The sequence below is a fragment of the Triticum urartu genome, chromosome 5A (assembly GCF_056163025.1).
Source record: "Triticum urartu cultivar PI428250 chromosome 5A, HENAU_Tu73, whole genome shotgun sequence".
NCBI classification, from domain to species: Eukaryota; Viridiplantae; Streptophyta; class Magnoliopsida; order Poales; family Poaceae; genus Triticum; species Triticum urartu.
The window spans coordinates 132,828,310-132,849,865 of NC_141877.1; positions in this window are offsets into that span (position 1 = coordinate 132,828,310).

Sequence of the window (21,556 nt, forward strand, 5' to 3'; positions counted from 1 at the left end):
TGTGGGACTATCATTATCAACCTTACATCTTTTGGTACTCACACTATGAATATGTGTAGTAATACGCTCGAGATTCATTAAGAATAAACCATTGACTATCGGAGCATGACCATAATACATATCTCTCATATAAACAGAACAACCATTATTCTCGGATTTAAATGAGTAGCCATCTCGTATTAAACGAGATCATGATACAATGTTCATGCTCAAACATGGCACTAAATAACAATTATTGAGGTTTATAACTAATCCCGTAGGTAAATGTAGAGGTAGCGTGCCGACGGCGACCACATCAACCTTGGAACCATTCCCGATGCGCATCGTCACCTCGTCCTTCGCCAGTCTCCGTTTATTCCGCAGCTCCTGCTGTGAGTTACAAATATGAGCAACGGCACCGGTATCAAATACCCAGGAGTTACTACGAGCACTGGTAAGGTACACATCAATTACATGTATATCAAATATACCTTTGGTGTTGTCGGCCTTCTTGTCCGCTAAGTATTTGGGGCAGTTCCGCTTCCAGTGACCCTTCCCTTTGCAATAAAAGCACTCTGTCTCAGGCTTGGGTCCATTCTTTGACTTCTTCCCAACAGCTTGCTTGCCGGGCGCAGCAACTTCCTTGCCGTCCTTCTTGAAGTTCTTTTTTACCCTTGCCCTTTTTGAACTTAGTGGTTTTATTCATCATCAACACTTGATGTTCCTTCTTGACTTCTACCTCTGCTGATTTCAGCATAGCAAATACTTCAGGAATGGTCTTCACCATCCCCTGCATATTGAAGTTCATCACAAAGCTCTTGTAGCTTGGTGGAAGCGACTGGAGGATTCTGTCAATGACCGCGTCATCTGGGAGATTAACTCCCAGCTGAGTCAAGTGGTTATGTAACCCAGACATAGTGAGTATGTGCTCACTGACAGAACTATTTTCCTCCATCTTACAGCTGAAGAACTTATCGGAGACTTCATATCTCTCGATCTGGGCATGAGCTTGAAAACCCATTTTCAGCTCTTCGAACATCTCATATGCTCCATGTCTCTCAAAACTCTTTTGGAGCCCCGGCTCTAAGCTGTAAAGCATGCCGCACTGAACGAGGGAGTAGTCATCAGTACGTGTCTGCCAAGCGTTCATAGCGTCTTGGTTCTGTGGGACGGGTGGATCACCTAGCGGTGCTTGTAGGACATAATCTTTCTTGGCAGCTATGAGGATGATCCTCAGGTTCCGGACCCAGTCCGTATAGTTGCTGCCATCGTCTTTCAGCTTGGTTTTCTCTAGGAACGCGTTGAAATTGAATACAACGTTGGCCATTTGATCTACAAGACATATTGTAAAGATTTTAGACTAAGTTCATGATAATTAAGATCATCTAATCAAATTATTAATGAACTCCCACTCAGATTAGACATCCCTCTAGTCATCTAAGTATTACATGATCTGAGTTAACTAGACCGTGTCCGATCATCACGTGAGACGGACTAGTCAACGTCGGTGAACATCTTCATGTTGATCGTATCTTCTATACGACTCATGCTCGACCTTTCGGTCTTCTGTGTTCCGAGGCCATGTCTGTACATGCTAGGCTCGTCAAGTTAACCCTAAGTGTTTTGCATGTGTAAAACTATCTTACACCCGTTGTATGTGAACGTAAGGATCTATCGCACCCGATCATCACGGCGTGCTTCGAAACGACGAACTGTAGCGACGGTGCACAGTTAGGGGAGAACACTTCTTGAAATTGTTGTAAGGGATCATCTTATTTACTACCGTCGTTCTAAGTACACAAGATGCAAAACATGATAAACATCACATGCAACCAAATAATAATAGTGACATGATATGGCCAATATCACATAGCTCCTTTGATCTCCATCTTGGGGCTCCATGATCATCCTGTCACCGTCATACTCACCGACATGTAAGTTGTGATTCCTTGTACAATAGCATGAACATCTCATACATCACATATAGACCATTCATCATTCATCACAACTTTGGCCATATCATATCACAAAGCACTTGCTGCAAAAACAAGTTAGACGTCCTCTAATTGTTGTTGCAGGTTTTACGTGGCTGAAGTAGGGTTCTAGCAAGAACGTTTTCTGACCTACGTAAAAGCCACAACGTGATTTGTCAACTTCTATTTACCCTTCATAAGGACCCTTTTCATCGAATCCGCTCCAACTAAAGTAGGAGAGACAGACACCCGCCAGCCACCTTATGCATCTAGTGCATGTTAGTCGGTGGAACTGGTCTCACGTAAGCATACGTGTAAGGTTGGTCCGGGCCGCTTCATCCCACAATACCGTTGAAGCAAGATAAGACTAGTAGCGGCAAGTAAGTTGACAATATCTACGCCCACAACAAATTGTGTTCTACTCGCGCAAGAAGAACTACGCATAGACCTAGCTCATGATGCCACTGTTGGGGAACATTGCAGAAAACAAAAATTTTCCTACGGTTTCACCAAGATCCATCTAGGAGTTCATCTAGCAACGAGTGATTAGATGCATCTACATACCTTTGTAGATCGCGAGCGGAAGCGTTCAAAGAACGGGGTTGATGTAGTCGAACACGACGTGATCCAAATCACCGATGACCAAGCGCCAAACGAACGGCACCTCCGCGTTCAACACACGTACGGAACGGATGACGTCTCCTCCTTTCTTGATCCAGCAAGGGGGGAAGAGAGGTTGATGAAGATCCAGCAGCACGACGGCGTGGTGGTGGATGCAGGGCGTCACAGTAGCAGGGCTTCGCCGTGTACTACGAGGGAGAGATGTAACAGGGGAGAGGGAAGCACCAAAGGCTGAGGTATGAAGTCCTCCCTCTCCTCAACTATATATAGGAGGGCCAAGGGGGGGGGTGCGCCAGCCTAGGAGATCCAATTTCCTAGGTGCGGCAGCCAAGGGGAGGTTTCCCTCCCCCCCAAGGCACCTAGAGGTGCCTTCCACCATTGGGACTCTTCCCTTAAGTGGAACCCTAGGCGCATGGGCTTTTGGGGCTGGTGCCCTTGGCCCATCTAGGCCAAGGCGCAACCCCTACAGCCCATGTGGCCCCCCGGGACAGGTGGCCCCACCCGGTGGGCCCCCGGGACCCCTCCGGTGGTCCCGATACAATACCGATAACCCCGAAACTTGTCCCGATGGCCGAAACAGCACTTCCTATATATAATTCTTTACCTCCGGACCATTCCGGAACTCCTAGTGACGTCTGGGATTTCATCCGGGACTCCGAACAACATTCGGGTTACTGCATACACATATCTTCATAACCCTAGCGTCACCGAACCTTAAGTGTGTAGACCCTACGGGTTCGGGAGATATGTAGACATGACCGAGACGACTCTCCGGTCAATAACCAACAGCGGGATCTGGATACCCATGTTGGCTCCCACATGCTCCACGATGATCTCATTGGATGAACCACGATGTCGAGGATTAAACAACCCCGTATACAATTCCCTTTGTCAATCGGTATGTTACTTGCCCGAGACTCGATCGTCGGTATCCCAATATCTTGTTCAGTCTCGTTACCGGCAAGTCACTTTACTCGTACCGTAATGCATGATCCCGTGATCAACCACTTGGTCACCTTGAGCTCATAATGATGATGCATTACCGAGTGGGTCCAGTGATACCTCTCCGTTATATGGAGTGACAAATCCCAGTCTCGATCCGTGTCAACCCAACAGACACTTTCGGAAATACCTGTAGTGCACCTTTATAGTCACCCAGTTACGTTGTGACGTTTGGTACACCCAAAGCACTCCTACGGTATCCGGGAGTTACACGATCTCATGGTCAAAGGAAAAGATACTTGACATTGGAAAAGCTCTAGCAAACGAACTACACGATCTTGTGCTATGCTTAGGATTAGGTCTTGTCCATCACATCATTCTCCTAATGATGTGATCCCATTATCAATGACATCCAATGTCCATAGCCAGGAAACCATGACTATCTGTTGATCAACGAGCTAGTCAACTAGAGGCTTACTAGGGACATATTATGGTCTATGTATTCACACGTGTATTACGATTTCCGGATAATACAGTTATAGCATGAATAAAGACAATTATCATGAACAAAGAAATATAATAATAATACTTTTATTATTGCCTCTAGGGCATATTTCCAACATTTAGAACGATTGGTATGGAGCGAAAATGGAATTCATAGTACTACCTACTACGTACCTCCTTGGCGTATGGTTGTATGGGTTTATGTTGCGAGATGTTGAACCTGGTAGTTCTAGGGAAAATACTATGTTTAGATTTAGATGTTGGTTTTCAGTAATGAAAATCGGAAGGGGGAAACCCTTCTTTGATTAAAAAAACTACTACATCAGCATGTTTGCTATTCCCGTGTGCATGATACCAGCTAAGATACCACCATTATGGCCAGCCTTAATCATCACATGCAATAATTTAGTGCACCTTGAAATATGAACATGTGTGGGGCATGTATGTTTTTAATGACTAGAGACTATACCTAGCCCGGCATGCAAAATGAGACTTATTATGCATCGTTCCACATACCTGCAGGAAGCCCGTTCGTCTCCAAATCTTTTCCTCTCCATGTGTGGAAACAATATGCCTGCCAGACTCTCCTTCTCCCTCCGGCGGTCCCACCTCTCCACCCCGTGTGGAAAAAATCTGCATGCATGACTCTCCTCCCCCCGCACTCGTCCAATCCGTTGTGACTAGAAATATTTCCACCCCTTCCCTCCCCCGTAATTTACTCCAACAAATATGCCCATGTAGCTGTTACTTAACTGCAGGTGCATTGGGTCACTGACATATGGGCCCAACAGGGGTCTGGCCAACATGTCAGTGACGCAACTGGACCTGCAGTTAAGTCAGTGCAGCTCAGTCCATATCTTACGTAGGTGTGCCATTGCTTGCTATAAATACTGCGCCTCCCACGACATCGCTATCTCCTCCCCCTCATGTCCACGTTCATCGCTATCTCCTCCCCCTCCCTCTCACGTCGACCACCATGGCATCGCCCCTCCCAAGCCCTAGGCGCCCCTCGCTGCACCGCGCGCACGGTCACGCATCGCCGTTCCGTTCCTCGTCGCCACTAGTCGAGGAGGACGCGTCAGTGTTCCGCACCTAGCCACGACGCGACGCATCGCCATTCCGTTCCTCGTTGCCACTAGTAAAGGAGGACGCGTCGGTGTTCCGCTCCTCGCCGTGACGCGTCGAGGTGGACGCGTCGGTGTTCCCAATCTCGCCAGCACGCGCATCGGAGGACGCGTCGGCTCCCCGCTATGAGGAGAACGCCGCGCCGCCCACCGAGCCCCCAAGCCTTGAGGATCTTTGGAAAGAAATGGATGTCGCCTTGTGGGAGGCTTTGCCTCCAGCAGAGCACGCCAAAATAGAGGCGGAGAAGAAGGTCGAGGAAGAGAAGCGCACCACGGAACAAGCTGCCTGGGAGGCCTATGTCGCATCCGAGAGAGTCAGGCAATTGGCTCTTTGGCAGAAGGTTCATGCGAGGGCCGTGAGAGTGGCAGAGGACGCCCGTGTCGACGCCCTGAGTGCAGTTAGGCCCAAGCGCCTCATCTACGCTTGGCGGTACGTGGACCGGTGCATGCTTCCAACGAGGAGGAGTACTTGTTGGTGTAGGATAACCACACCGGTGAGATCGTGCTCGCCCTCCGGCAAGCCGCCAATCAGCACCTCGCGAGTTGCGAGGCTGAGGAAGAGGCGTTGTGTCGGCGAGCTGGGAAACGACAGCGCACCAGGGCACTCGTGGTGCGCCGCAAGCACTCCTGCGAGCGTTGTGGCTTTTAGGAGGAGTATAATTTTTGTTTCTTAAGGCGATCTCATTAGTTTTCGGATGCAAATGGTAAATCCCGGACGTTCAGGAATTATTACCGTCCTTAATTAAGTATGTAAAAGGGAAAGTTTGGAAACCTTGTGTATTCGTACGCATTTTGCAAGTACATGCATATAGCACAAACTTTACTATATACTATCGCACTACACGTCTCTCTCTATATATGCTTGCAGACTGTGCTACTCCCTCCGTCCAGGTCAATAAGTCATCTTCGGTTGTGCACCGTGACCAAGAAGGAGGGAAGACTTATACACCTAGACGGAGGGAGTACCACTATTACTTATGTACGTGCAAATGCACGTTTTAACATTACAATGTGGTTTTTGTAAAAGTATAAAAACAGCACTAGTCAAGCTTGTGAAACGATTCAATGCAAAACAAACGCAAAAATGCTCATTTGATTGTTTACTTTTAGCTTCCTTCTCTGTGGTTATTTCTCTATCGTACTTTGTATGGAGTATCTCACTAGGTGGAAAGGTATGCAAATTCCCAAGCCGCTTCCTACACCCTGTATCGAATTTTTTGCCAAACAAGTTGTGCCGTGCAATTGGAATTCCAGCTTGAGTACTACTTGTTGGGGAACGTAGTAATTTCACAAAAACTCCTACGCACACACAAGATCATGGTGATGCATAGCAATGAGAGGGGAGAGTGTGTCCACGTACCCTCGTAGACCGAAAGCGGAAGCATTAGCACAATGCGGTTGATGTAGTCGTACGTCTTCATGATCCGCCCGATCCAAGTACCGAACGTACGGCACCTCCGAGTTCAGTACACGTTCAACTCGATGACGTCCCTTGAACTCCGATCCAACCGAGCTTTGAGGGAGAGTTCCGTCAGCACGACGGCATGGTGACGATGATGATGTTCTACTGACGCAGGGCTTCACCTAAGCACCGCTACGATATGACCGAGGTGGATTATGGTGGAGGGGGGCACCGCACACGGCCAAAAGATCCAACAGATCAATTGTTGTGTCTATGGGGTGCCCCCCACCTCCGTATATAAAGGGGGAAAAGAGGGGGGCGGCTAAGGAGAGGAGGCGCGCCCTGGGGGCAATCCTACTCCAAGTAGGTTTTGCCCCCCTTTCCTATTCCAACTAGGAGAAGGGGGAAGGAGGAGGTGGAGAGAAGGAAGGAGAAAGGGGGCCGCCGCCCCCTTCCCTTACACAATTCGGATTGGGGCAAGGGGGGCCGCGCGCCACCTCCTGCCGCCTCTCCTCTTCCACCACTTGGGCCCATGAGGCCAAATAACCACCGGGGGGGTTCCGGTAACCCCCCCCCCGGTACTCCGGTATATATCCGATAACCCCCGAAACCATTCCGGTGTTCGAATATAGTCGTCCAATATATCAATCTTCATGTCTCGACCATTTCGAGACTCCTCATCATGTATGTGATCATATCCGGGACTCCGAACTACCTTCGGTACAACAAAACACATAAACTCATAATATAACCGTCATCGAACTTTAAGCGTGCGGACCCTACGGGTTCGAGAACTATGTAGACATGACCGAGACACGTCTACGATCAATAACCAATAGCGGAACCTGGATGCTCATATTGGCTCCTACATATTCTACGAAGATCTTTATCGGTCAAACCACATAACAACATACGTTGTTCCCTTTGTCATCGGTATGTTACTTGCCCGAGATTCGACCATCGGTATCTCAATACCTAGTTCAATCTCGTTACCGGCAAGTCTCTTTACTCGTTCCGTAGTACAACATCCCGCAACTAACTCATTAGTTACAATGTTTGCAAGGCTTGAGTGATGTGTATTACCGAGTGGGCCCAGAGAGACCTCTCCGACAATTGGAGTGACAAATCGTAATCTTGAAATACGCCAACCCAACAAGTACCTTCGGAGACACCTGTAGAGCACCTTTATAATCACCCAGTTACATTGTGACATTTGGTAGCAAACAAAGTGTTCCTCCGGTAAACGGGAGTTGCACAATCTCATAGTCAGAGGAACATGTATAAGTCGTGAAGAAAGCAATAGCAACGAACTAAACGATCAAGTGCTAAGATAACGGAATGGGTCAAGTCAATCACATCATTCTCCTAATGATGTGATCCCATTAATCAAATGAAAACTCATGTCTATGGCTAGGAAACATAACCATCTTTGATTAACGAGCTAGTCTAGTAGAGGCATACTAGTGACACTTTGTTTGTCTATGTATTCACACATGTATCATGTTTCCGGTTAATACAATTCTAGCATGAATAATAAACATTTATCATGATATAAGGAGATAAATAATAACTTTATTATTGCCTCTAGGGCATATTTCCTTCAGTCTCCCACTTGCACTAGAGTCAATAATCTAGTTTACATCGCCATGTGATTTAACACCGATAGTTCACATCACCATGTGATTAACACACATAGTTCACATCGTCATGTGACCAACACCCAAAGCGTTTACTAGAGTCAATAATATAGTTCACATCGCTATGTGATTAACACCCAAAGAGTACTAAGGTGTGATCATGTTTTGCTTGTGAGAGAAGTTTAATCTACGGGTCTGCCACATTCAGATCCGTATGTATTTTGCAAATTTCTATGTCTACAATGCTCTGCACGGAGCTACTTTAGCTAATTGCTCGCCCTATCAATATGTATCCAAATTGAGACTTAGAGTCATCTAGATCAGTGTCAAAACTTGCATCGACGTAACCCTTTACGACGAACCTTTTGTCACCTCCATAACCGAGAAACATATCTTTATTCCACTAAGGATAATTTTGGCCGTTGTTCAGTGATCTACTCCTAGATCACTATTGTACTCCCTTGCCAAACTCAGTGTAGGGTATACAATAGATCTGGTATACAACATGGCATACTTTATAGAACCTATGGCTGAGGCATAGGGAATGACTTTCATTCTCTTTCTATCTTCTGCCGTCGTTGGGCTTTGAGTCTTACTCAATTTCACATCTTGTAACACAGGTAAAAACTCCTTCTTGGACTGTTCCATTTTGAACTACTTCAAAATATTGTCAAGGTATGTACTCATTGAAATAACTTATCAAGCGTCTTGATCTATCTCTATAGATCTTGATGCTCAATGTGTAAACAGCTTCGTCGAGGTCTTTCTTTGAAAAAATCCTTTCAAATACTCCTTTATGCTTTCCAGAAAATTATACATTCTTCCCGATCAACAATATGTCATTCACATATACTTATCAGAAATGTTGTAGTGCTCCCACTCACTTTCTTGTAAATACAGGCTTCACCGCAAGTCTGTATAAAACCATATACTTTGATCACTTTATCAAAGCATATATTCCAACTCCGAGATGCTTGCACTAGTCCATAGATGGATCGCTGGAGGTTGCTCACTTTGTTAGCACCTTTAGGGTCGACAAAACCTTCTGGTTGCATCATATACAACTCTTCTTTTTAAGAAATCCATGATGGAATACAGTTTTGACATCCATTTGCCAGATTTCATAAAATGCGGCAACTGCTAACATGATTCAGACAGACTTTTAAGCATCGATATGAGTGAGAAAATCTCATCGTAGTTAACACCTTGAATTTGTCGAAAACACTTTGCGACAATTCGAGCTTTGTAGATACTAACACTACTATTAGCGTCCGTCTTCCTCTTGAAGATCCATTTATTCTTAATGACTCACTGATCATCGGACAAGTAAATCAAAGTCCATACTTTGTTCTCATACATGGATCCAATCTCAGATTTCATGGCCTCAAGCCATTTCGTGGAATCTGGGCTCATCATCGCTTCCTCATAGTTCGTAGGTTCGCCATGGTCAATTAACATGACCTCCAGAACAGGATTACCGTACCACTCTGGTGCGGATCTCACTCTGGTTGACCTACGAGGTTCGGTAGTAACTTGATCCGAAGCTTTCATGATCATCATCATTAACTTCCTCACTAATTGGTGTAAACATCACTGGAACTGATTTCAGTGATGAACTACTTTCCAATTCGGGAGAAGGTACAATTATCTTATCAAGTTATACTTTCCTCCCACTCACTTCTTTCGAGAGAAACTCCTTCTCTAGAAAGGATCCATTTTTAGCAATGAATATCTTGCCTTTGGATCTGTGATAGAAGGTGTACCCAATAGTAACTTTTGGGTATCCTATGAAGACGCACTTTTCCGATTTGGGTTTGAGATTATCAGGATGAAACTTTTCACATAAGCATCGCAACCCCAAACTTTAAGAAATGACAACTTTGGTTTCTTGCCAAACCACAGTTCATACGGTGTCATCTCAATGGATTTAGATGGTGCCCATTTTAATGTGAATGCAGTTGTCTCTAATGCATAACCCTAAAACGATAGTGGTAAATCGGTAAGAAACATCATAGATTGCACTATATCCAATAAAGTACGGTTATGACGTTCGGACACACCATTATGCTGTGGTGTTCCAGGTGGCATGAGTTTGTGAAACTATTCCACATTGTTTTAATTGAAGGCCAAACTCGTAACTCAAATATTTGTCTCTGTGATCAAATCGTAGAAACTTTATTTTCTTGTTATGATGATTTTCCACTTCATCTAAAATTGTTTGAACTTTTCAAATGTTTCAGACTTATGTTTCAACAAGTAGATATACCCATATCCGCTTAAATCATCTATGAAGGTCAGAAAATAACGATACCCGCCGCAAGCCTCAACACTCATCGGACCGCATACATTAGTATGTATTATATCCAATAAGTCAGTTGCTCACTCCATTGTTCCGGAGAACGGAGTATTAGTCATCTTTGCCCATGAGGCATGGTTCGCAAGCATCTACTGATTCATTAATCATTTGATTCCAAAAGCCCATCGGCATGGATTTTCTTCATGCGCTTTACACCAATATGACCTAAATGGCAGTGCCACAAATAAGTTGCACTATCATTATTAACTTTGCATCTTTTGGCTTAAATATTATGAATATGTGTATCACTACGATCGAGATCCAACAAACAATTTTTATTGGGTGTATAACCATAGAAGGTTTTATTCCTGTAAACATAATAAAAATTATTCTCTAACTTAAATGAATAACCGTATTGCAATAAACATGATCAAATTATATTCTTGCTCAACGCAAACACCAAATAACATTTATTTAGGTTCAACACTAATCCCTAAAGTATAGGGAGTGTGCGATGATGATCATATCATTCTTGGAACTACTTCCAACACACATCGTCACTTCACCCTTAACTAGTCTCTGTTCATTCTGCAACTCCTGTTTCAAGTTACTACTCTTAGCAACTGAACTAGTATCAAATACCGAGGGGTTGCTATAAAAACTAGTAAAGTACACATCAATAACATGTATATCCAATATACCTTTGTTCACCTCGCCATCCTTCTTATCCGCCAAATACTTGGGCAGTTGCGCTTCTAGTGACCAGTCCCTTTGCAGTAGAAGCACTCAGTCTCAGGCTTAGGTCCAGACTTGGGCTTCTTCACTTAAGCAGCAACTTGCTTGCCGTTCTTCTTGAAGTTCCCCTTCTTCCCTTTGCCCTTTTCTTGAAACTAGTGGTCTTTGTCAACCATCTACACTTGATGCTTTTCTTGATTTCTACCTTCATCGATTTCATCATCACGAAGAGCTTGGGAATTACTTTTGTCATCCCTTGCATATTATAGTTCATCACTAAGTTCTAGTAACTCGGTGATAGTGACTAGAGAACTTTGTCAATTACTCTCTTATCTGGAAGATTAACTCCCACTTGATTCAAGCAATTGTAGTACTCAGACAATCTGAGCACATGCTCACTGGTTGAGCTATTCTCCTCCATCTTGTAGGCAAAGTACTGTCAGAGGTCTCATACCTCTTGACACGGGCATGAGTATGAAATACCAATTTCAACTCTTGGAACATCTTATATGCTCCATGGCGTTCAAACATATTTGAAGCCCCGATTCTAAGCTGTTAAGCATGGTGCACTAAACTATCAAGTAGTCATCATATTGAGCTAGCCAAACGTTCATAACGTCTGCATCTGCTCCTGCAATAGGTCTGTCACCTAGCGGTGCATCAAGGACATAATTCTTCTGTGCAGCAATGAGGATAATCCTCAGATCACAGACCCAATCTGCATCATTGCTACTAACATTTTTCAACATAGTTTTTCTCTAGGAACACAATAAACGGGGAGCAACATCGCGAGCTATTGATCTAGAACATAGATATGCTAATACTACCAAGACTAAGTTCATGATAAATTAAAGTGCAATTAATCATATTACTTAAGAACTCCCACTTAGATAGACATCCCTCTAATCATCTAAGTGATTTCGTGATCCGAATCAACTAAACAATGTCCGATCATCACATGAGATGGAGTAGTTTTCAATGGTGAACATCACTATGTTGATCATATCTTCTATATGATTCACGCTCGACCTTTCGGTCTTAGTGTTTCGAGGCCATATCTGCATATGCTAGGCTCGTCAAGTTTAACCTGAGTATTCCGCATGTGCAACTGTTTTGCACCCGTTGTATTTGAACGTAGAGCCTATCACACCTGATCATCACGTGGTGTCTTAGCACGAAGAACTTTCACAACGGTGCATACTCAGGGAGAACACTTATACCTTGAAATTTAGTGAGAGATCATCTTATAAAGCTACCACCGAACTAAGCAAAATAAGATGTATAAAAGATAAACATCACATGCAATCATAATATGTGACATGATATGGCCATCATCATCTTGTGCCTTTGATCTCCATCTCCAAAGCATCGTCATGATCTCCATCGTCACCGGCATGACACCATGATCTCCATCATCTTGATCTATATCAATGTGTCGTCACATGGTCGTCTCGCCAACTATTGCTCTTGCAACTATTGCTATTGCATAGCGATAAAGTAAAGCAATTATTTGGCGCTTGCATCTTATGCAATAGAGAGACAACCATAAGGCTTTTGCTAGTTGCTTATAACTTCAACAAAACATGATCATCTCATACAACAACTTATATCTCATCACGTCTTGACCATATCACATCACAACATGCCCTGCAAAAATAAGTTAGACATCCTCTACTTTGTTGTTGCATGTTTTACGTGGCTGCTATGGGCTGAGCAAGAACTGTTCTTACCTACGCATCAAAACCACAATGATAGTTCGTCAAGTTAGTGATGTTTTAACCTTCTCAAGGACCGGGCGTAGACACACTCGGTTCAACTAAAGTTGGAGGAACTGACACCTGCCAGCCACCTATGTGCAAAGCACGTCAGTATAACCAGTCTCGTGTAAGCGTACGCGTAATGTCGGTTCGGGTCGCTTCATCCAACAATACCACCAAACCAAAGTATGACATGCTGGTAAGCAGTATGACTAGTATCACCCACAACTCACTTGTGTTCTACTCGTGCAAATAACATCTACGCATAAAACCTAGCTCGGATGCCACTGTTGGGGAACGTAGTAATTTCAAAAAAATTCCTACGCACACACAGGATCATGGTGATGCATAGCAACAAGAGGGGAGAGTGTGTCCACGTACCCTTGTGGACCGAAAGCGGAAGCGTTAGCACAACGCGGTTGATGTAGTCATACGTCTTCACGATCCGACTGATCCAAGTACCGAATGTACGGCACCTCTGAGTTCAGCACACGTTCAACTCAATGACGTCCCTCGAACTCCGATCCGGCCGAGCTTTGAGGGAGAGTTCCATCAGCACGACGGTGTGGTGACGATGATGATGTTATACCGACGCAGGGCTTTGCCTAAGCACCGCTACGATATGACCGAGGTGGATTATGGTGGAGGGGGCACCACACATGGCAAAAAGATCCAAGAGATCAATTGTTGTGTGTATGGGGTGCCCCCCTCCTCTGTATATAAAGGGGGAGGAGGAGGGGCCGGCCAAGGAGAGGAGGCGCGCCTAGGGGGGAAATCCTACTCCAGGTAGGTTTTGCCCCCCTTTCCTATTCCAACTAGGAGAAGGGGGAAGGAGGAGGTGGAGAGAAGGAAGGAGAAGGGGGGCCGCGCGCCACCTCCTGCCTCCTCTCTTCTTCCACCACTTGGGCAGATGAGGCCCAATAACCCCGGGGGGGTTTCGATAACCCCCCGTACTTTGGTATATATCCGATAACCCCCGGAACCATTCCGGTGTCCGAATATAGTCCTACAATATATCAATCTTCATGTCTCGACCATTTCAAGACTCCTCGTCATGTCCGTGATCATATCCGGGACTCCGAACTACCTTCGGTACATGAAAACACATAAACTCATAATATAACCGTCATCGAACTTTAAGCGTGCGGACCCTATGGGTTCGAGAACTATGTAGACATGACCGAGACATGTCTCCGGTCAATAACCAATAGCGGAACCTGGATGCTCATATTGGCTCCTACATATTCTACGAAGATCTTTATCGGTCAAAGCGCATAACATCATACGTTGTTCCCTTTGTCATCGGTATGTTACTTGCCCGAGATTCGATCATTGGTATCTCAATACCTAGTTCAATCTCGTTACCGGCAAGTCTCTTTACTCATTCCGTAATACATCATCTCGCAACTAACTCATTAGTTACAATGCTTGCAAGGCTTGAGTGATGTGTATTACCGAGTGGGCCCAGAGATACCTCTCCGACAATCAGAGCGACAAATCCTAATCTTGAAATACGCCAACCCAACAAGTACCTTCGGAGACACCTGTAGAGCACCTTTATAATCACCCAGTTACGTTGTGACATTTGGTAGCACACAAAGTGTTCCTCCGGTAAACGGGAGTTGCATAATCTCATAGTCATACGAACATGTATAAGTCATGAAGAAAGCAATAGCAACAAACTAAACGATCAAGTGCTAAGCTAACGGAATGGGTCAAGTCAATCACATCATTCTCCTAATGATGTGATCCCGTTAATCAAATCACAACTCATGTATATGGCTAGGAAACATAACCATCTTTTATTAATGAGCTAGTCTAGTAGAGGCATACTAGTGACACTTTGTTTGTCTATGTATTCACACATGTATCATGTTTCCGGTTAATACAATTCTAGCATGAATAATAAACATTTATCATGATATAAGGAGATAAATAATAACTTTATTATTGCCTCTAGGGCATATTTCCTTCACTACTAGTAGTAGGAGTACCAGGGGCCAGTTCTTTTAGGTTTCTAGATTAGTAATCCCATAACTACTACCTCCGTCCTAGTTTATTGGTCCCCATTGTAATCTATGTCAAATTTTGATCATAAATTTAACTAATGAAGTGTTAGTGCATGTCACATGCACTAACATTTTATCAGTTAAATCTTTGGTCAAAATTTAGCACAAATTACAATGGTGAGGACTAAACCAGGGTGGAGGTACTACTAGTAGTAGTTTAGAAGCCCAAATAAATGAGTGAGGCGCCTTAATGTTACTCTCCACTGTGACTAGTCTTATGGGAAAAGCTGGGGAAGCCGCCAAAAGAACTGGCCCTAGGAGTAGTAGCTAGGGATAATTGGAGTAGTAGCTAGGGATCGAGTGTGTGAGATGAACCGGAGAAAGTAAATGCAGAGAGATGAAATGCAAAAAAGACGGAGGGATGTGATGGTTGCTTGTCCGTTTATTTTACCAGGCCACTTATTACTGGGAGTGGTTGGGTTTTGTGATATGACGGCTTTACTGCCGCGCCACGAGCGGGATGAGACTCCCGTGCAGCGCCGCCCTCTACACTAGTACTACTACATTGGTCGTGGCCCATTGAATTTGACTGAAGATTTAACTGACAAAATGTTAGTGCATGTCAACAAAAACAATATCGTTTGATTCATATTTGAACATAGTTTTCAATGATATAATTTTAGGTGACATGCATCATCATTTATCGTACTATATATAATGTTAGTTCAATTTTTGGTCGTACTAATCTATAGTAAGGTGCCCGTGCGTTGTACGGAAGAGTGAAATGCATTGATTGGGGAGTTGTTTATTTTGACAAAGGATGTGGGGGTCATCTCATGTGTAACGGGTATCAATAGGTTTGTTCGGATATTATCTCATCTCTAGAGCTCATAAACATTCGGGTGAAATAGATAAAAAGTATCTTTTGTAAACAAAAGCATTCAACTGTTCAACCTGCATCCAAAACATGTGAAGAAATAACTCTTATTGTGCTTTGCAGGAAATGATCTTCAAGAATTAGTTTTTGAGTATCCATTATTATACATGTTGGCTACAGATGACATGGCACTTTCTTATAGTCAACAGTTGGCTATACTATTTAAGTATTAACCATGCCCTTATACACCAAGACGGGGGGATTAAATCAGGATGACTTGGAAGGGGGCAGAGGATATGTAAGAAATGGTTCATCATAAGTCTTTCACCAGTACTATAGTAAAAATTCATACATGGAAGATTCTAGATTAAACCATAAATGGATACACTTTTATTCATGCACGATACTCCAATAGAGCAAGATCATGCATGCAAGTCTCCACATGCTTAGACAGCGGATTACATTGAGCGAAGACTAATGATCAACATTTAACTTAGTAATGCAGATGTCCAGGTAAACCTCCTTGGAGTCCCCATGCACATTGTTGGGGGTCAAATAACACCATGCGTCTTCCATGTCCACATCGACGGGAAAGTCCTAGCTCGGTAGAGTCCAAGTCAGCTTGACATAGCCAGTGCCGCCACCCATGTACCTCCGAGGGGTAGTAATAGTGAGCACGCACCCGTACATCAGCCTCGTGTCAGTGTCAGCGTCAGCGGCGTCGCCCCTGACGCACACTACAGAGATGTGGCGGCGGCCTGCGCGGGCCTCGCCGGTGGTCACGATCAAGAGGAAGACGCTGTCGTCCTCCTCCGAGACTAGCAGGCGGCGCTGATCCTCCAGCGACTCCGGCATGGTGAATGGGTAGCACGTCTCGTACTTGATGTTCTTCGCCAAGGGCCAGTAGTGATCGCCGCACGCCTGCATCAGGTGACGCACGATGTCCGCCGGCGAGCCCCAAAACGGCACCGGGCACTCATAGCAATAGACGAAGGGCTCCTTGGAGGCATCGACCAGGCCGTCCATGAAACAGGAGTGGTTGTAGTGGGACGTTCCGCCAGTTGAATATATGAGCAAGTTACTACCAGATTTACTACAAAATAAATCATGACGGCTATAACAGAGATTGAACTAATCATGCGGACTAGCATAGTAGATGAACAGATCTAATCTAGGACACAAACTATAAACATGAATTCTACCACGATTTCGAACAGGAAGGACAGAAACACATATGGTGCAACAGGAGCAGCACCATTGGCATTGAGGTTGTCGACCATGTCGTTGAGGAAGAGGTTACCGAGGTCGGGGAAGAAGTCGTCGTCGATGAAGTCGTCGCTGCTAGCAGTCGCAAGAGTGCGCTCCCCAAATGTCAACAGCGCCCGCCGAATGGAGCGCGGGAGGGAGTGGCTGTAGGGGACGGTGTGGCTGCCGAATGGAGCGCAGGAGTAGCCCACGAAGCAGTAGATGGTGCTCCTCCCTAGTCTCTATTCTTATCTCTATCTCTACTACTCTTCTTTGTTTTTTATAATATACTAGTTGTAGTTGTCAAATCGAATAGTACTGCGCCGTCCACTGCATGCTCGGCTGAACATGCCTCCTCGCCTCCATCAAACCCCTCTGTTAAACCCGCATGCAAACCGAGAAACCTTCTCCGGCCCGCGGGAGGAAATTTTCCGGTTGCCGTTGGAGAACAATAGATTCACGTCCAATCCATTTGAGTTAATTGCACGTATGATTCTCCCTTTATAAAAAGTTAATTGCATCCTTAATCTTGTATTCTAAGTACTCTGTGGGTTCCACTGTCAGTACAGTGTACATGACTTGCAGGCTGGCTACAGGTTCATACAGAAAGTTAAAAATAAACAAATCCATGACTTGTAGGATTGGAGTTAGCACTGATGGCGGTTCGTAGTCGTTCCACGCTCGGGAATTGAAGTTTGTAACTATTTTAGATTAGAACATACTACTCCTCCGGTGCTAGTAGTAGAGCAGAGTCCTACTCCACTACTCTACTCAAGCAAGTTAGGGCATAGTAGCAGGTACTGTAGGGAGTACCAGTACTGTGATCACTCAAGCAAGTTGTCTGACTTTGATATGACCCTACGTTGTAGGCCGCCTGGTGTCCCTACCCTTCCTAATCCCAGAACCTTTCAAAGAAAAGCAGCATGGCAGTTGCAGGTGGTTCCTGGCTCGATCAGACGACGGCGAACGATTGATGATCGTTCGCACGTACCGGACGTGTTGTTTCGCGGAATACAATCACAGTCACTGCAAAGTCTTTGAGCAGGATCCCAGCTTCTCTAGGCCTTCAGGAATTTTTGACTGGAGGTTGGTAAGTAGCCTTGGTACACGCTCTCTGTTTGTCAGACTAAATTATCCGATCAACCAAAAGATAACCGACGGCAAGGATCATGATGGCAGCACGGTTTCGTTCATCGGGCAAAACTGTGTGTACACAGCGTACCATGCGTCTCTGCATGCACCATACCCTGATATGTGCTGGCACGCTCTGCAGCCCAAAGTAGGAGAGAGGGTCGCAAGTATCAGACTTCAACCTGCTGGCTGGAGTTTCCCCCGTCAGGCACCCATCTGGTTCAAGCCATCAGCCAATCTCCACAGCTTAATAAATATTAACGTCTAACTAAGCCTTAGTTAGATGCGTACACTTGGTGTAGTAGGATCTTTATTTAGTTTGATGCATACACTTGTTCTTTTTTGGTAGCCTTTTTGTAATGATGGTTGATGTTTGGTTTGGAAGAGAGTTGCGTCTTCACTCTTCTGGCCTGCTTACTACTTCTGTTGCACCCCCAGCCCTGGTTGCTGCTGCTATTTTCAACGTACAATCAGTAGTATATTTCGTCTGTTGGTTGAATAAATATGTTGTTAGAACGACAAACACAATGTTTTGGAAGTCGTTGCACGGTTCGATCCTTTAGTGCCCCGTACCGTACGTAGTGCATACTATTTTTCGTACGGAACACATTTTCCACTTGTTGATAACATGCAGCCCACTGATGAAGGCCCAATAGAGAATCCCATAATTAACTGGAAGGGAGGCTCTCACATGAATCCGGCCCAGGTACATGGTCATGGTCCCCAAAACATAAATAAGTAAATAAATAATAAAGCTAAATGCTCATGCACCCGTTCTTTAAATTCACGATTTAACAGGAGGATTATTTCCTATGATAGTGTCGTTACATTCAGTCGATATTATTCTTCGACAAAGATAGCGACCAGTCTTCTTCCTCCCAGCATTTTCTTCCTGCAACCAGCGGACCCATGCAAATCGTAGTCAACGTCGTAAATAGATCCGGTCCATTTTTATTTTTCAATAAGAATGTCCAACCTAGCCCAGCACATTGGCGACAGCACTTTATCCTCCGCCTTGGTGCGCTCGCCGCGGCGCCGCCGTCCGGCCCTGTCAACATACTTTTATTTCGAAACGGTCCCTCTCAACATAGTGAATTGGGAGAGGACTGTAGTTGTGAGTATGACAGTACGGACCCACCAGGTCCACTCCCAAACATAAGCAAGCGCCTCTTTTACTACTCAGATGAACCCCTCGTTTTTTACTCTAATCCACCCTGCTGATATCTGGGACCCACATCATTTTCAACGTATAGTCAATTAACGACAGAATTGCACAGCTTTTTGTTAGTTGTAATTTGGAGGAGCAGGCTATAAACTGGGTTGTGCGGTCTCTGTGACCCGTCTAACAACATGACCAGCCTAGCAATTTTTTCTTTGGGAAAATAGGTAGCCCAGTATTTCTTTTTGAAGAATACCCAAGATAGGCCTATTTGTTTTATCCGACTTACTGGGCTGCAAATCTTTCAAGACGAGGAGGGATACATTTCGGCCTGGCCAAACAGTATGGTCAGTGTCTGTTAAAAGTAATATCAAAAGGGGTTGAAAATTCCAAAAATATATAGCAAATGGGATATTAGTTTCTTTTTTTTTTGTTCTTCACTGATATCTTATACGTATTTCATTGGATTTAACATGACATAGTACTAATTTATTTTTAAATTTGTTTTAGTATGGCTACTAATTTTTGGATTAAGAATATTTTGTTCCCCAGCAAAAATTTGCGAATTTTCAAAATTTCCCACATATTTAGTTAATATTTTAATCCTGGTACTCACCAGAAAATGGCAGTAATTCTAAAAATGGAAAACGGGCTGCAATAAATTCCATATGAATTAGAAAATGAGTAAAAGTTATAAAAATAATAGCAAATGGGCTATACACGCCACAAATTTCGAGGCTGACTTGTTTACGCAAGGCTTTGTCAGTCAACACACGATTCTAGCAGCAGTGACTGTTGGATGTCCATCCAATGGCCGACGTGCTTCTTCAATCTCTAATCTTCCTGCTCCAGCCGCCTAAACTAGCGCCGGCGGGACTGCCTGCTCCCTCCTCTTGTGGCCCGCTGTGATGCCGCGCAGGCTTCCCCGGCCCACCCTACTCCCTCCGCTGGCCTGGCCGCACGCAATCAACTGCCTCCTTATTACACGAAAAAATGATTCCTCCCACTAACATCTGGGGCGCACCGGTTGGGAGGTTGGCCTATGGGCCTACTAAGTTGACGCGTACGCAGGGCTTGTCAACTTAGTCAACAAACGATTCTAGCAGCAGTAACCGTTGGATTTGAATCGAACGGTCCTGCTGCTTCTTCAATCGCTGCTCTTCTTGCACTAGCCGCCCAAACCAACACCGGCGAGACCGCCTGCTCCTGCCTCCAGTGGCCGGCTCTGCTGCCGTTGAGGCCTCATCGCCCCCTACTACTCCCACTGCTAGCCAGGCCCTGCGGCGACGGCAGCCTCACACCGCAGCCGAACCAGTGAACCCTCGTACTCCTCTCCGCGTGGGCATCCACTGCCGCGTCTTCCCCGGCTCTACGTCGTCCCATTCCTAGGCCTCGCCATCGTCCATAGCCTTGGTGCTCTCGGCGTGGCGTGGTCAATGTGGTCAACAACCGACTTCCATCGGAAGAGTACTGTACGTGGAGAGGCTGACAGCTGGGTCCATGGCCACAGCCTAGTTTTTTTGTGATTTGCCAAGTAAGTCGCTTTGTCAGGCCTGTTGGGCTGCAAATCTTTCAAGACGAGGAGAGCTTTCATTCGGCTGGCCAAGAAAATGGCCTATCAGTAATGAGAAATGGGTTGTACATTTTTAAAACACATCAAACCGGCAATTAGTTTCAAATTACTTTTCTTCATTTCGAGATTTTAAATTGCATTGATTTTTATGCGTGGACAATTTGTTGCATTTTATATTGATATTTATTTATTTTTAAAATCAGTTTGAACGTGACTCGAAATTTCAGGATTCAAAACAGTTCGGACCACACCGAAATATGCAAAATTTCATATAATTTTTTAACCGTGGCCACAATATGGGCTGTAATGCTAACAAAAAGAATATGGGCTCCAAAAAAACCTTAAGAATTAGAAAATGGACTATAAATTATTAGAAATAATGGCAAATGGGCTCTATGATGTTTTCCACAGATTTGAGGCTTTCCTAAAAAAGGTTGACGCACAAGCAGTGACTGTTGGATGTCCATCCAACGGCTGTCGTGCTTCTTCAATCTCTGCTCTTCCTGCTCTAGCCGCTCAAACAAGCGCCGGCGGGACTGCCTGCTCTCTCCTCCCCGCGGCCGGCTGTGCTGCCGGTAGGCCTCACTACCCC